We start from the raw sequence: 14,427 nt of genomic DNA, 5'->3' as shown, positions 1-14,427 counted from the left end.
GCAGCAGATCAGGTTTCGCCGCGTTTCGGTCTCACAGGTCTATTAAGTGAATTCAGCTTTTTTATTTGACACCCCTGCACTGAGCACAAAGCCTTTCTGGGACACTTTCCAAAATTGTCACTTAAAAGAGAGTCAGCGTTCAAAGTTATAGCTCTGTGAAACTTAAAATAAACATGACTGCATCCATTTTTTTTATATATGTTTATATTTCTTTCAGCAGCTGTCCTCATTTTTATTCTTCCCTGAAGTCGGATATTTTAGAGTTAAATTTAGTTTTACTTCTCTGTATTTAGCATTATGCACAAGAAATACTAAATTGATTTTTTATTTTTAGAATACATAAGTTGATCTGTAATTTTTATATATGCTTCAATGTAAAATGATAAAGAAAAAAAAAAACTGGATTATTATGATTCACTGCATGATTCTGCCTGTATTTTTTGAAGACTCAGTATTTCTCTTCACCTTGTTTTATTACACTGACAAATCCGATCTGTTCAGAGAACGCCGGACCAAAGCAGCAGCGATCGGCCCCCCTGCGACTGCATTCTCGCCAGCATCCAGATGATCTCCTGCAGCACTTCTACAAACGGCGCTCCGGCACTGCAGTGGGAGGTCTGTGAGTCTGGTTTACCAAACATGCCCACTGGCCCTGCGCGCCCGCCCCGGTGACGCTCCTGCCTCTGTGCCTCTTCCCTCCCCGGCCTCAACCACACTGACCCTGTACCGACGGTGCTCGCATTACCCACTGGGTATAATTATTCTGCATTTAGCTGCTCTCCGTTCGCCCGTCTTCCCTCTCTCTCTCTCAGCCCGGCTGGGTCTTGACACCGAGGTCCAGGCGGACGGCCGCGGGGCCGCTGCTTTGTGTTCACAACACGCTGAACGCCACTGACTGCACAGCGGCTCTGAACAGGTGGGGGGGCGGCGATGGGAAAAGGAAAAGGGAAGAGAAAGTGAGGGGGGGGGGGGGGGGGGTGTTACTCACTGGATGCCAAGGCCTCTGGGCGAGAGAGAAGATGGGGGGTGGAGGAGGGTTGGTAGGAGAGGACCTGCTGCCCAGCATCCTACCTACCTGCCATTTTCTCTCTCTCCATATCCACTTCCCTGCTTCATTCACTCTCTCTCTCTCTCTCTCTCTCTTTCACGCTCAGTTCCTGGACAGGAAGCAGGTCAGTTGTCCAGGCGCCACGACTCTCTGGTCCCTCCTGTGGGGAAGACGTGTGTTTGCTGCGAACACAGATGACAGGAAGTGAAAGGAAGCGACCACAAATATGCAGACTGGAGTGCAGCAGGAAGGTAAATCCAAATCAAGCCACTTGAGATCCTGGTGCAGCGCTACTTAGCAAGTGTAGTAGTGTGACACTGTCCTCCTGTCACGCCGTCCCAGGGCCTGATGGGAAGACACAGTGGCGGCACATGGCTTACAGCCTGAAAATCAACATATGTACTCATCATCCTGTGCTTTTCAGGGAGGGGAAGAGTTTTGTTTTTCTTTTTTTTTTGCGGCAAAAACACAACAAAAGCTTGTCAGACTCGTCATGTGACGAGCGCCGCTCTCCTTCCAGCTGGAGACTGGCGCGCCGGCGCTCAGGGAGAACTGGAAGTGTGCGGGTACGCGCGGGCGGACCAGCGTGTCGGCTGCGATTAGCTTTCTCGGCGGGCCCCCGCTGCCATTTCAGGACTCGTCCCCGAGATTAAGGGAAACTGCACTGTCATTTCTCCCATGGGGGGCCGTCCCCCTGTCCTCTCCCGTCCCGGCACGGCGACGGATCGCCTCCTCCTCCAAGAGGCAGCGTTAAAGTCGACCCAGGGCAACAGGCTTGGGGGGGGGCGGAGGCTGCAGACCTGTTGAAGCGCAGCAGCGTCCTGCAAAACGTCCACAATCGAAGTGACAGATGTAGGGTGGAGGGAGCACCGGACAAGGATCTCTCTGCGTTTGTCTCGGGATAAAATGATTTTTCCTAACGGAGGCATTTCAAAACACATGAGCAAAGAAATGGGATCACACACACATGTTTACACGCACACTTCCACCGAGCAAACGGGGAGTGGAGACTGCGAGGTTTCAGGGAAGGATCGACTGAGCTCCACTTGATGGTTTTTGAAGTTTTTCTTTAGTGTGTGTGTGTGTGTGTGTGTGTGTGTGTGTGTGTGTGTGTACACGCACACACTGGGTGATGTTGGACGTGGGACAGAGCAGAGAAGAAAGGCAAGGAGTATGAAAAAGGGGGTCTGCCCTGAGGTCACGCACGCACACACACACACACACACACACACACACACACACACACACACACACACACACACACACACACACACACACACACACACACACACACACACACACACACACGCGCGCGCACACACACACACACACACCCTTCCCAGGCTGCTGTGGCATGTTTGGAGCAGTGCCTCGTCAGATTAGGGCCATGCTGGCTGTGTTTGATGGCCAACCTGGACAGACAAGGCCTGCCAGGCACAAACTGCTCAGGCACATGATGTCAGGGCGGACACACACACACACACACACACACAGATATACACATATACACACACACAAAAATTATCCCGCGCCAGACCAAAGAGACAGATGACACCCAGCATGAAGCTAAAGCCAAATCTGTAAGCATCCGCTGCGATCCAGCTGGCTAGCCCTAGGGTACCTGTCTCTGCGAAGTGGAATCAGCGTCACCCCCGTGAGCTGTCAAATTAGCTCACAGGGCTGGAAATGCTGAAGAGATTTGGCCCCTTGTTGTGGAAGAGCAAAAAAAAAAAAAAAAAGAGGAAGAGGTGGGGGGGGGGGGGGGGGGGGGGGGGGGGTTAGTAGTATTAAAAAAATGTTAATAATTCATCCTCCTTTTGGGGGAAAAAAGAAACATTCTCAAACTTGAGTAAAGGTGGAGGTAGTAGCGTTTGTTCCTGATGGGGGAGGCTGTGTAATAAAGACCCACGAAATGTTCCAACGACATTAAAGACGCACGCACATATGTGCTGATACTAGCAGATGCACGTGTTCAAAGTCGGTAAAAAGAACGACACGTCTTATGATTTGCACACATGCACGTATACACACACACACACACACACACACACACACACACACACACACACTCAGGGAGCAGCCTCGCATACACAGTGCCAGGGGCAAGTTTTCAATTACTGCCAGTGCTAAGCAGTCACCTGGGAGAGATGTACCGCGTTTGAGTGGAAAGGCATTTCCTCCAAGATTATTATTTTTTTATTTCGACTTGTCCCAGTTGTTAGACAGCTGTGAATGTCAGGCACATGATCAGAAATGACGTTAAACAAAACAGTAAATTTCCTCGGTGAACATTACATCGTGGGAAATTATCAAAGAGGGAGCCTGTCTGGAAAGTGAGACTTGTAACAACTGTTGAATGTGTCAAAAGGCTCCTGCATAAAAAAAAAAAGCCTTCAGGATTAAGTAGTCAGTTTAGTCAAAATTAGATCATATAGCCGCTGTGAAGCGCTGGAAAACAGGAGTTTGTAAGTAGTGCAGCAGCTTGAGCAAAAGCTTCACGGACACACAGGAGAGCTGCAAGTAAAACCTAAAATGTCCATTTACCTAATTTGTTGTAAATTTATCAAAAAAAACTAAATTAGGACATTCAGATGTCATTTGTAACTGTATAGCACATTTGTCATAGTTGTAAAGGGATGGATTTATGATGTGGCTTTGTCAGAGGGAACTTTAATTTGATCATTTTGAGGTTAATGTGATGAATTTGAGGTTTTACATTTTTTTCCAGCAACATTTTCCCCAATTTGTGAATCTGCTCAGTTCAATTCAATCAAGGCATATTTTATGATGATTGCTTTGTAAATACATAAAGTTAAATTCAAACTGTACTAATAATTTGATTAATTTAATGATGATAATAACCATCACAACTTCAGTTTTAAAAGCCCTTTCCCTTTTTATTTCTTGTTCTGTAATTTATTCTTTCTTGTTTTGTCTTGGTATCACTGTATGGGTCTTCCTGTGGAGAAGTTGGAACTGGTTCAACTCCCAACCTTTCTTAAAAGTCCTATTTAAATAGACTTTGCTTGCTTGAGAAGTTGATATTGATTCCATATCATCATCAACCATATCAACAAAAGGTTTCTCACTCACAGCAAATAAATGGTGAAAGCACGTCTGTTTATTTGAAGCTGGGGTAAAATCCTCGACGTGCCCCCCCCCCCACACCCCCCGCCATGCTTACACGCTAATGGCCACAGTGGGTTTCCTGTGTGTGAGGCGACAGGGACAATAGTGAAGAGGTACAGACTGCCAACAACAACACTGCTCCCTGGTGTGTGTGACAACATGCTGACCCCAGTGTGTGTGTGTGTGTGTGTGTGTGTGTGTGTGTGTGTGTTAGGGTGTAAGATGGAAGATGACAGGAGTTTATAGCTGATGACCACCACGGTGAGCCCCCCCCTCCTCCTCCAGGGAGGTGCTGTCACTCCTCCATACTTGCTCGTGGTTGGTGTGAGCTCGTTCTTGCTGCGCTTCTTCAGGCGGTAAAAGTTTGCCGAAGATATTTAAATGTCTGTATGAAATTTTGTTGTCACTCAGGAAATAGTTGTGAAAATAGTTTTTTTGCTATTTGAGAAATAATGAAATGGGCCTTTCTGGTCGTATTAGAAATATTCAGAGGGCGTTGAATGAATCAATATTTCCAGAAATGTGCAAATCTTGGAGCACATGCACCAGAGTTTTCTGGACAGATGCTTTTCCACCCCGAAGCAACAGGAAAGGGTTTTATTTATCCAGCGTAGAAAACACCAAATAATCCTCATGTGCAGTCACAGATTTTGGTTAGAAAACAACATTAATTAACTCAAATTATGTTTTATTGTTGCTGCATTTAATTCTTCAAAAGCCAACTATTTAAAAGTAAAGAGGACAATAAAGAGAAAAGAGCAGATGAAGTGGAGGGTTTAACCAATTCTACATATGGGGGATAATTATTAAATTTTTAACACACAGTACACCCCTCTGTGAATTAACATCTATATTTTTGTGTATTTTAATTATAATTATTGTGTTTATCAATGTGCAATAACCTCACTCAGTTCTTGTAAACAAACTTTAGAAAAGACACTTTGAATAATTTCGCAGAACATTTCCTATGAAAAATTAAACAAGGATGAGTTAAAATGGAAAAGATTTTTAAAACAGTGATTTCCTGCTTTCTGAAATATAGTAACTTCTAAAATATCTGAGACAACTGAGATGCCTCTTCGACAAAGTTGGGGAAAAAAAAAACAAATCTGAGATGATTATATGAAAGCATTAGAAACTCACTTCATCTTCATAGAAACATCTCGAAACTTTTACAGACATTCCTGATCCCCAGAGGATCAATGTCAGTGATGCCTGCTGTCTCTGTCAGATAAAGATGAACCCTAATACATGTTTGAATTAAGTTCAGAATGAACTTTTATACTAAGCTGTCAGAGATAATACAGACTCCATCAGGATGTAAAAGCTTTAATGCTTTCTATGATGAATGATGTTGGAATATGAATATTCAATAATGATCAGTTTAGGGTCTCACTGCACACATCTTGGGAAACGTCGGCCCTGTAAACAAACGACACGATAAGAAATGACGCACTCGACGCTCAGTAATCTTTGAACATTCTGAAAGTCATAGTTGCAGCTTCAACACAATTCTGTACTTGACTTCTAATTCTCTTCTCTTCTCTTCTCTTCTCTTCTCTTCTCTTCTCTTCTCTTCTCTTCTCTTCTCTTCTCTTCTCTTCTCGCTGATGTTTGTCCCTGGAGGTGCTCGCTCTTAATGTCTTTGACTAAACTTCAGCCAGTCCTGACAGTGACGGCGCCCCACAGGAACAGAGTTGAGAGGATACCAATATGATTGTAATGGAGGGTTTGCGGGCAGGGTCTATCACACTGTGTCACTTATGAAAAGCACAAAAGCCAACTGGCGGGGTGCACGGCACTCCTGGCTCCAACCATGAATAAAAAGAAAGGAGGGGGGGGGAAAAAAAGTAGGAGCTACTCATCTGTTCAGTGGAGACGGAGGAGAGAAGGGGGACGTTTTCGTTTTTGTGTTCCCTCTGTGCCACACTCTCCACTGAAGAACTGAAGACCGGGGTGTCGCGTTAGCCGCAGAGGTTTTAGGATGAAAGCTCGGTGGAAAGGTGACATTATCTCACTTTGGCGCTATTGTGGAGAAATGATCACTTTTAAAATACTTGCATCGGCAATTTAATTTAACAGAGTCATCTCCTTTGATGATGCACTGCATTCGTTCCCACTGAATTAACATTTCAAGCGAATAAAACACATTTTATTTGGATCAAACTGCTTTAATTTGATTTACTGAATTAGTAACCATGAATGTGAAAAAAAAAAAATTCTCCATCAGTTTGTATGGCAACAATATTAATTTTGAAAAAAAGAAAAACATTTTTCAGAATCCACTCATCATTTCTATATGGTGAATATTTATGTGATTTTTTTGTTGTTGTAAATAACACTGACACAAAACACCTTAATAACAGTGCGTATCATTGGCATTGCGGCAGCATTGCAGAGTGTGAAATGACATTAGGACAAATAACACACCGCATTAACACCATGTCAGTGGCTTGCAACTCTCGTTTATTAATTTTTTTCCCTTTTTTTTCCATGCATATGCATTTGTGTACATCCACTGTGCCGGAGCGAGGCGCCGTCACATGGCCCTGTCCTCAGGTTAGCGCATGAATGAAGGCTGTAAAGAGGAGGATGACAGCTGTGAAAGTCACAAGGGGAGTCCGCCAGCGCCGCTGTAAAGAAGGCAAAGTTTCCCTCCCTCTGGGGATGACCTGCGTGTGTCGGGGTGGACATACATATGTCTCTGTGAAGAAAACATAATAGCCATTGTGTACACGGAGATGTGTTTCCGTGTCCGTTCGCATGTGTGCGGTCGCTCCCGGAGCTAAGACGCCACACACTGGAGTCCATTGTGGAGGCTATCAGCGCTCTATCAGCACCCCACATCCCCTCTTCCCCTTTTTTGCCTCATCAACGGCATCTTTCATTGGCGGCTCACCCTTCCACCTTCAACCCTGCGGCACAGACAGAGTGTGTGTGTTTCTGTGTGTGTGTGTGACTGCGTGATAATATCCTGAGGAGTTTACTTCAAAGACTAGTGGTTTTACATGGGCTGGAGTTTGTGAAATGCTGAGACATCTTTGAGATGGATAGATAATCTCCTCTGTGTGTGTGTGTGTGTGTGTGTGTGTGTGTGTGTGTGTGTGTGTGTGTGTGTGTGTGTGTGTGTGTGTGTGGGTGTGTGTGTGCATAAACCTCAACTGCACAACATTGGAAAATCAGGAGATACAGAGATGACTTTGTGTTTTCCTGTCCAAATGTCGATTTCATGCCACCCTCATTTGCGGCTTCTTTTCAAAGGGAGCAGTGATCAGCTGTTTGTCATGTGCTGTTAATTTTAGCCTGCATGTTGACTGCTTTTTGGGTCTCCTATCAAGATCAAAATGGTATTAACACAGTGGTGAAACACTTCTTGTAGATCCTGCACAGATGAACGACTGTCCCCGAAGGTCCTCCCGACCATTTTTTTTTAGGGCAAATAATCTCATTGTGAGCGCTAAAGTCGATCTGTTCAGCTGATCAGCCGGTTCCTAGAACCAGCCGCTCGCTGACTGCATTCTTCTGCGATGCAACTTCGAGCATGAATTTAAGAGTGCGAGTCGGCGCCCCTGGCTTTCCATTTTGTCAACCAGACCCCCCTGGGTATTGTATTGTACAGTGAGGCTTTAATTCATTTCATGGGACTGAGCCAAAGAAAATAAAAGCGGCCCTCAACAGAGCAGTCTGCAAATTTGTGAATTAGTTTGCTTTCTAACCTTTGAGCAATCTGTTTGTCTTCAGCTTATCCATGCCTGTCAACACACACACGTCCTTAAAACCTTCAATCTGTCCTCAAGCAGGAGGTTCATCAAAATATGAACTATTGTTTTGTAATATCTCTATCCTGACACTTTCTGTTCTCCCTCAAAGGGTTGGCTTCAGTAACTGCTCTGCTGTAGATATTAGCAAATTACGGCCTGTTTACACAGTCGCATTGAAAGCCATAAAATCTGATGTTTTATTAACAAATCCTTGGAAAACGGAGTGTAAATGTCTAATTTATATCACATACGTACACCTCAATAAAATAACCACGTCAGAATTGTTATCAGAAATGTAAAACATGACCTTTAGATGTTTCAGCCTGATTGGGAATTGTAATGTAAAACAGAGGTAATCGTCTCTGAGGCTGACTAAAAAAGTTGAGACGACGCCGCATGCAAAAGTATCAATACACGAATTTAATCGACCTGGACGAGGATCAATTTCACTGATATTCAATATTTCTTTCTTTTCGCATTATGTCCTTTAAAGACCAAAATCATTGGAGTTCACTACGGGGTGAGGAATTCTTTATCTCGGTTCTCACCTCACATGTCTCGGCCGTCCCGTCTGCACCGTGATGACGCATCCCGTTTTTCTGTGGCATGTCATGTGTGCGTCTCTTTGTGTTTTGTGTGTGTGTGTGTGTGTGTGTGTGTGTGTGAGGCACAGGACGGCCAGTCATCTGAGCCGAGTCTCGGCCAGACTGCAGCTCCGTGGGCTTGAACCCAGCATCCAACCAGAAATCAGCCGTTGTGCGGAGTTTTTCATCTTCACAACTGAGATCACTCACTTCAGCTGCGATCAATAATGGATGTAAATTTCAGCATTTCGACTCAAACCCTGTGCGCTAATGTCATCTGAACTTATTGTGTGCCGTGTGGAGACACCGGGATGAGGACGCTTTCTTTCCATTATTATTCGCACATGGAAACTATGAACGCTATAATTCTATGCCCTCGTCATTCCGCACATGTAACGTTTCCATTCGAGCAGAAAAGATGACAGTGTTTACAGAAATCGATCCAAAGAAGATACAACAGAGACGATGTTTGTATTTCAGTGCACGTCAGAAAAATGGAGGTGCAAAGTCGGAGGAGAAATTAGACAAATAATGGTGATTAGATTCATCTTTAAAATGGAAACAGAGGAGCTCACGACATGTTTACGAGAAATTGCTTTTTTCTTCTTGAATTAATCCCTGCCCAGGGGAAACCGGTGATTCTGCACAAAGAGTTTACATTTAAATTACTGGAACTTAAGAGCAGTCTTAAATTGTCTGCAGATGGACTATCCTCTCTGTTTGGTATCAAATCTTTGTGTTTTTTATGGGAAAGGACTGTGCCCGGTCATTTGGTAGCGGCGTTCCTCGGTGTCAGCCACCAGGCACCGCCGCCACGTCCTCATTAAAAATAACTAGCTGGTTTTCACACAAGAATAATAAACCGGGGAGGTGGGGGTGGGGGGGTCATTAAGGTAACCACTCATACTCAAAGTTAATGATATGAAACCTTGTTTATGTTCGTTGAAATGTTTTTTTAATCATTAGGGAAATGAGATGCACTCTTGAAGAGGAAGCACTTTGAATTAACTCTGGGTTTAAATAAATTAGTCATTTCGAATTAAAACCAAACTGTCATAATTAAAAAAAAAAGATGGTGACGTATGCAGATTAGGTGAAGGTCTATGTAAATTCAGAGGCTGTTGCTGTCTTCTTTTTTTTTCCCATGGAGGTCACATTACAGGGAAATGCTGAGGGCAGTGGTCTCTGCCCTCGCCGCCCCCCCACCCCCTTCCATGATATCCTCAGTGCCGCTTTCCAATGCCATCCACCCTGAGTTACACTCTCCATTTTTTACTGTTTTTTTTTTTTTCAGAGCACACTCTCCTGTCACAGGGTTTCAGCTGCAATTACTTTTAGTATCACTTCTCGGTGAGAAGTCCACCTCCCTGCAGGCTTCCCATCAGAACCTATTACAGCAGGGGGGCCGGCTGAAGTTAAGTGGCATGACCTGTGGGCTGGATGGAGCATGAGGGGGGGGGATAAATGTATGGATAATTTGTGGAACATTTAAATAAAGAGGAGAGGATTGCGACACACTTTGTATCAACTGAGGCCGATTGAAATTTTAACGTGAAATGATTTAAATTAGGTATTTAAAACATTGAAATTGGTTCCGACTTTGTGCGTGAAGTGTGAATACTTTTCATGTTTTAAACTAACTCTGCGGGCCTGCGCTCCTCGGCTCATTCAGTCGAGTGGGTCGACCGTCTCCCGTGCTTTTTCACCCTTAATTCACCTCTTGCCCCCAGGCCACTAGCATAACCCCATGAATGGGTGCACGGCCACACACACACACACACACACACACACACACACACACACACACACACACACACACACACACACACACACACACACACACACATATACGTAGAAAAAAAAAATACCAAGAAGCTGCAGCTGAGGTAGATAGCGGAAGGGGTGAGGACCGATCGAGGCGACTAATTCAAGACAAGTCATCTGTGTGTGTGTGTGCGTGTGAGAGAGAGAGAGAGAGGGAGAGAGAGAGAGAAGCGACTTAAGGTGCAGTCTTGTGCAATCTCTTTGCCCGGGGGTCACGCATATGTAGTTTAGCACCTACATGCCGAATCAGCCACCCATCTCTCTGATTGATGAGTTGAGCAGTTGGGTCTCGTAAAAACTCCGGTCTATCTGCACACCTGGGATCCTTACGCAACCCAAGGTGAGCTTCTGCGGCGCTCGAGACACGGCGAGCGAGATGCAGACGGCATCAAAAGGACACGGTGTTGTTTCTACGGATCGGAGTCATCGTGCATCCACAGCCTTTGTATTGCTGCCTTATCAAACTACTGAAGTTATTTTGCTCATAAGAGTTCACCTGAGTTACAGCATAACTCAGAACTTGGCTTTGTCAATGTTGATTTATGTTTTAATCTACGCGATTCACAGAAGAATCCCACTGCGAGAAGCTTCCTACTATGACCTCTGACCCCGCCTCTGGCCTTTTAATGAAGCTCATGTCACCTCAACATGAGCAATCAGGCTCTACATGTCTCTTGAGGTTTTAAGGTTCACTATTTATCCCCATTTCAGGAGCAATCAGCACTTAAATGGAAAACAACCACTGCCACTCATTCACATATACACTCAAATATGGAGTTTGCATGTTCTTCTTATACATGTGCACGTTTCTCCTGGTCCCCCAAAAAATGCAAATGTAAGCATCTAAAACCGTCTTGGATAAGGCAGTAAATAAGTTGGATGGATTGTCCCTTTTTTTGTACTTTTTTCTGAATCGTGAAGTCTTTAACCACACAATCACATAATTTAATGAAGGAATGCTGTGTTGATTTCATCCGAAACAACCAACTTATTAGCTTCCAACCTTTTAAATTTTATCGCACAACAAATATAAGAATAAATTAATGAATGAGTGCAATGTTCTGACCAGAAAATCTATTTCAATCTGCCCACAAAATTTATCAAAATATTTCAGAGGAACAGCTGCGCTTGTGGTCCTCATGTGATATTTTTTTCCCTCCTCCTTTTGCCTTTGTAGTGCTCCGTTTAATTTCTTGAACTTGTTACCACATCTTCACATTTAATCCACAAATAATCTTAGCAGCTAATCAATTTACTATAGCTTTATCACGACTAAGTATAGTTTTGAAGATGAGAAAAAGAAGACCAGCCTTGTTAAACCCCCCCCCCAAAAAAAATCAAAACAAAAACAAAAAAACAGTTCTCATGAGTCATTTTTAGAAGTATATCTAAAAAGTTGAGGACTATTTTCATATCGTAGGTCAGCTGAGCCGTCACCCCCCCCCCCCCCCCCCTTCCTGTGCCTTTGTGTCCTTCATAGCTGCATCCTTGCTCATGCGCTCGTGTAATTGCAATAGACAATCAGATGCCATCTTTATAGGCGCATGGTACAACTGTCACAACGTGTGAGGCCACGGTGAAGCGCGGTCGATAAGTCCTGTCAGAAGAGCTTACGACGCGCTGACGCTCCCCCCCCCCCCACACTCACCACCACCGCGGTGTTGATTGTTGCACCGAATCAGTCAGCGAGAGACGGCCGGCCCGGTTTCCAGCAGATGTCTCGGCCAATGCCTTTTCCTTCCCCTGATGTTGTTAATAAGAACTAATGAAGGGTGGTGGCGGCGGCGTGGCACTCTGTGTCGGTGGAGGAGGGGGGGGGTTGTACCATCGTAGTTGGCGAGAAAACTAAAGTTGACAAAGGTGTCGGGAGACGATGATGAGGTGACGGGTTAAAGCTAAATGCTTGGATGTTTCTAGGGGGGTTGGGGGGGGGGGGGGGGGGGGGGGGTGAATCCTGCAGCCTCCGGGTCCAGGACTGAACTGGGGAGATGACTTTGACTGACATCCAAGTTTTATTGTTGTTCCTAAAAGTTCAATCTGCGACCGTTTTCTGAGTTAAACCGTCAAAATATATTTACATACATTAATTTTCACCCTTGTCCTCTTCTGCTCAGCAGGACTCAGAGCGAGGGGGGGGTATGTCAGGCCCTTTCCCCGCCACAGCTCCTTGGCGAGGGGAGCAAATCATCAGCAAATTGTGATGATAACCCCACCTTATCAACCTCTGACCCCTCTCGCACCAGGCAGCCGGCTAAATTGCACTTTCATTTGGCCGTCGGGAGTCGGGAGGGGGACACAGTCGGTACGGTGGGCGGGTCTTGACTGTGTGGACTGAAGGCCACGGCGCGGGGGCCGCCCCCGCAGAGCGTCGCTCCCCTCGCTTTCAGAAGCGGGCGCCAAGGTCGTCCCTAATTGGTGCCTGGGTCCGGGTTACCTGCTGCGGCCTCATCGCCGCGTCTGGCTTTGACCGAGCCCCAGTTTGATCAGGGAGGAGGCTGGCTGTGAGATCCTGCCAGCAGCGTCAGCGCAGAATCAGCTCCAAATGACTAATCATCATTACGAGGGACCACTTTCAGCAGCTCCAGGACCATCTGAAAGAAATTCTGCTCCGTGCTGATACAACGAAAGAGAAGCTGATTGAGTCCGTTAGTTTATTATTTAACATTTTCTTTTAGATTCACATTTATCAGTTTGTTTAAAACATTTTGATTTCATCATAATCTTTGGAAAAAATGCTTTTTTTTAAGCAAATGGTTGTTATACTAAGGAAACCAATTGATTTTAAATACAATTTCCTCATTTTGGAAATATTTTCCCAAGTTAAATGAACACAACATACATCGATTAGGAAGGATTTTGAGAATTTACAACATATTAGGACAACTTCTGGTTTAAAATTTTCATAATCACACAAAACAGTCAGATAATCACTCAGTAAATGTGAATTCCACTAAACGTGAATGAGGATGTCTCTATTTTACGTTTAACAACGCATATATTGATCACTGCTTTGGCGACTCTGCATTTCAATGCAAAACTTAATGCGCCGTAGTTATGTGAAAATATTTTGTTGGATCGGCACAATAACGGGATTTTTCATGCTTACTTCGCTGCCAAGTGTCGCACAAAGTTCTGATTTACATTAAGAAAGTGTTTCAAAACTTCCAGTTTGCCACTAAAGCACCATCGACAGCAGGAATTTCCATTTCTTCTGAAACTTTAGAGGATGAAACTTGATTATTTACACCTCGCCAGTGAGCAGAACTGGCCGCCTCTAACACATCCGAAATGGCATTCCAATCAAACATTAACATAACCGAGAGCACAAGGGCTTCTTTAATGGTCGACCGCAGCATCAAGTGCCCCAACCGGTCACAAGGCTCGCTCAAATGACTGCGAGCTGTTTTTATCCTTCACATCTACTTGGTAACACTTTGCCACAAACACACAGCGAGCGGTCTGGTAGAACTTGGGTTGAACAATCGCCGTTTTCTGGCGGGTTTTATGGGAAAACAAAATGCTTGAAGAACACGGGAAGCGCACGCTGAATAATCCTCAGGAGAGTGCAGGGGTCATGAGCTGAGCGTCCCTTTGATTTATTGGCACAGGATGAACGTCACTGTTTACAGGAGTTAACAGAATCACTGAGCTTCGTAAAACACCAGATGACAAAACGTGAAGCCTGGAATCAAATGAAGCAGCCGGCATTTAACTAAAGAACAGAAAATAGTATGAAGACCTTAAAGTGTTACAACAGGAAATCAATGACAGAACTGTGAGAAACTAATCAATGAGAGGCTTTGCAATGCCACTATCTAATTTTTCTTCAAGATTTACTCCATATTTCATTACCTTTATCATTTTAACGTGCAGCAGTGCCACCGTTGCCTTGATTATTAGATCGTTAATGGTGCTAATAGCAAACATGCAGCCAACAGCGGAAAGGCTTTCAGAGGCGCGGATCATTGTTCACATGTCACAAAAAGATCTCTCGGCCTCTGGGTGCTCTTTTTCTCTGTGTGGCCTCCCTCCCCTCCTCCTCCTCCTCCTCCTCCTCCTCCTCTCTTCGCTGGCTGCCTCC

Source organism: Salarias fasciatus, chromosome 9, assembly GCF_902148845.1.
Source record: "Salarias fasciatus chromosome 9, fSalaFa1.1, whole genome shotgun sequence".
NCBI classification, from domain to species: domain Eukaryota; kingdom Metazoa; phylum Chordata; class Actinopteri; order Blenniiformes; family Blenniidae; genus Salarias; species Salarias fasciatus.
The sequence above is the reverse complement of the archived record's forward strand: the minus strand, read 5'-3'. Positions refer to the sequence as shown.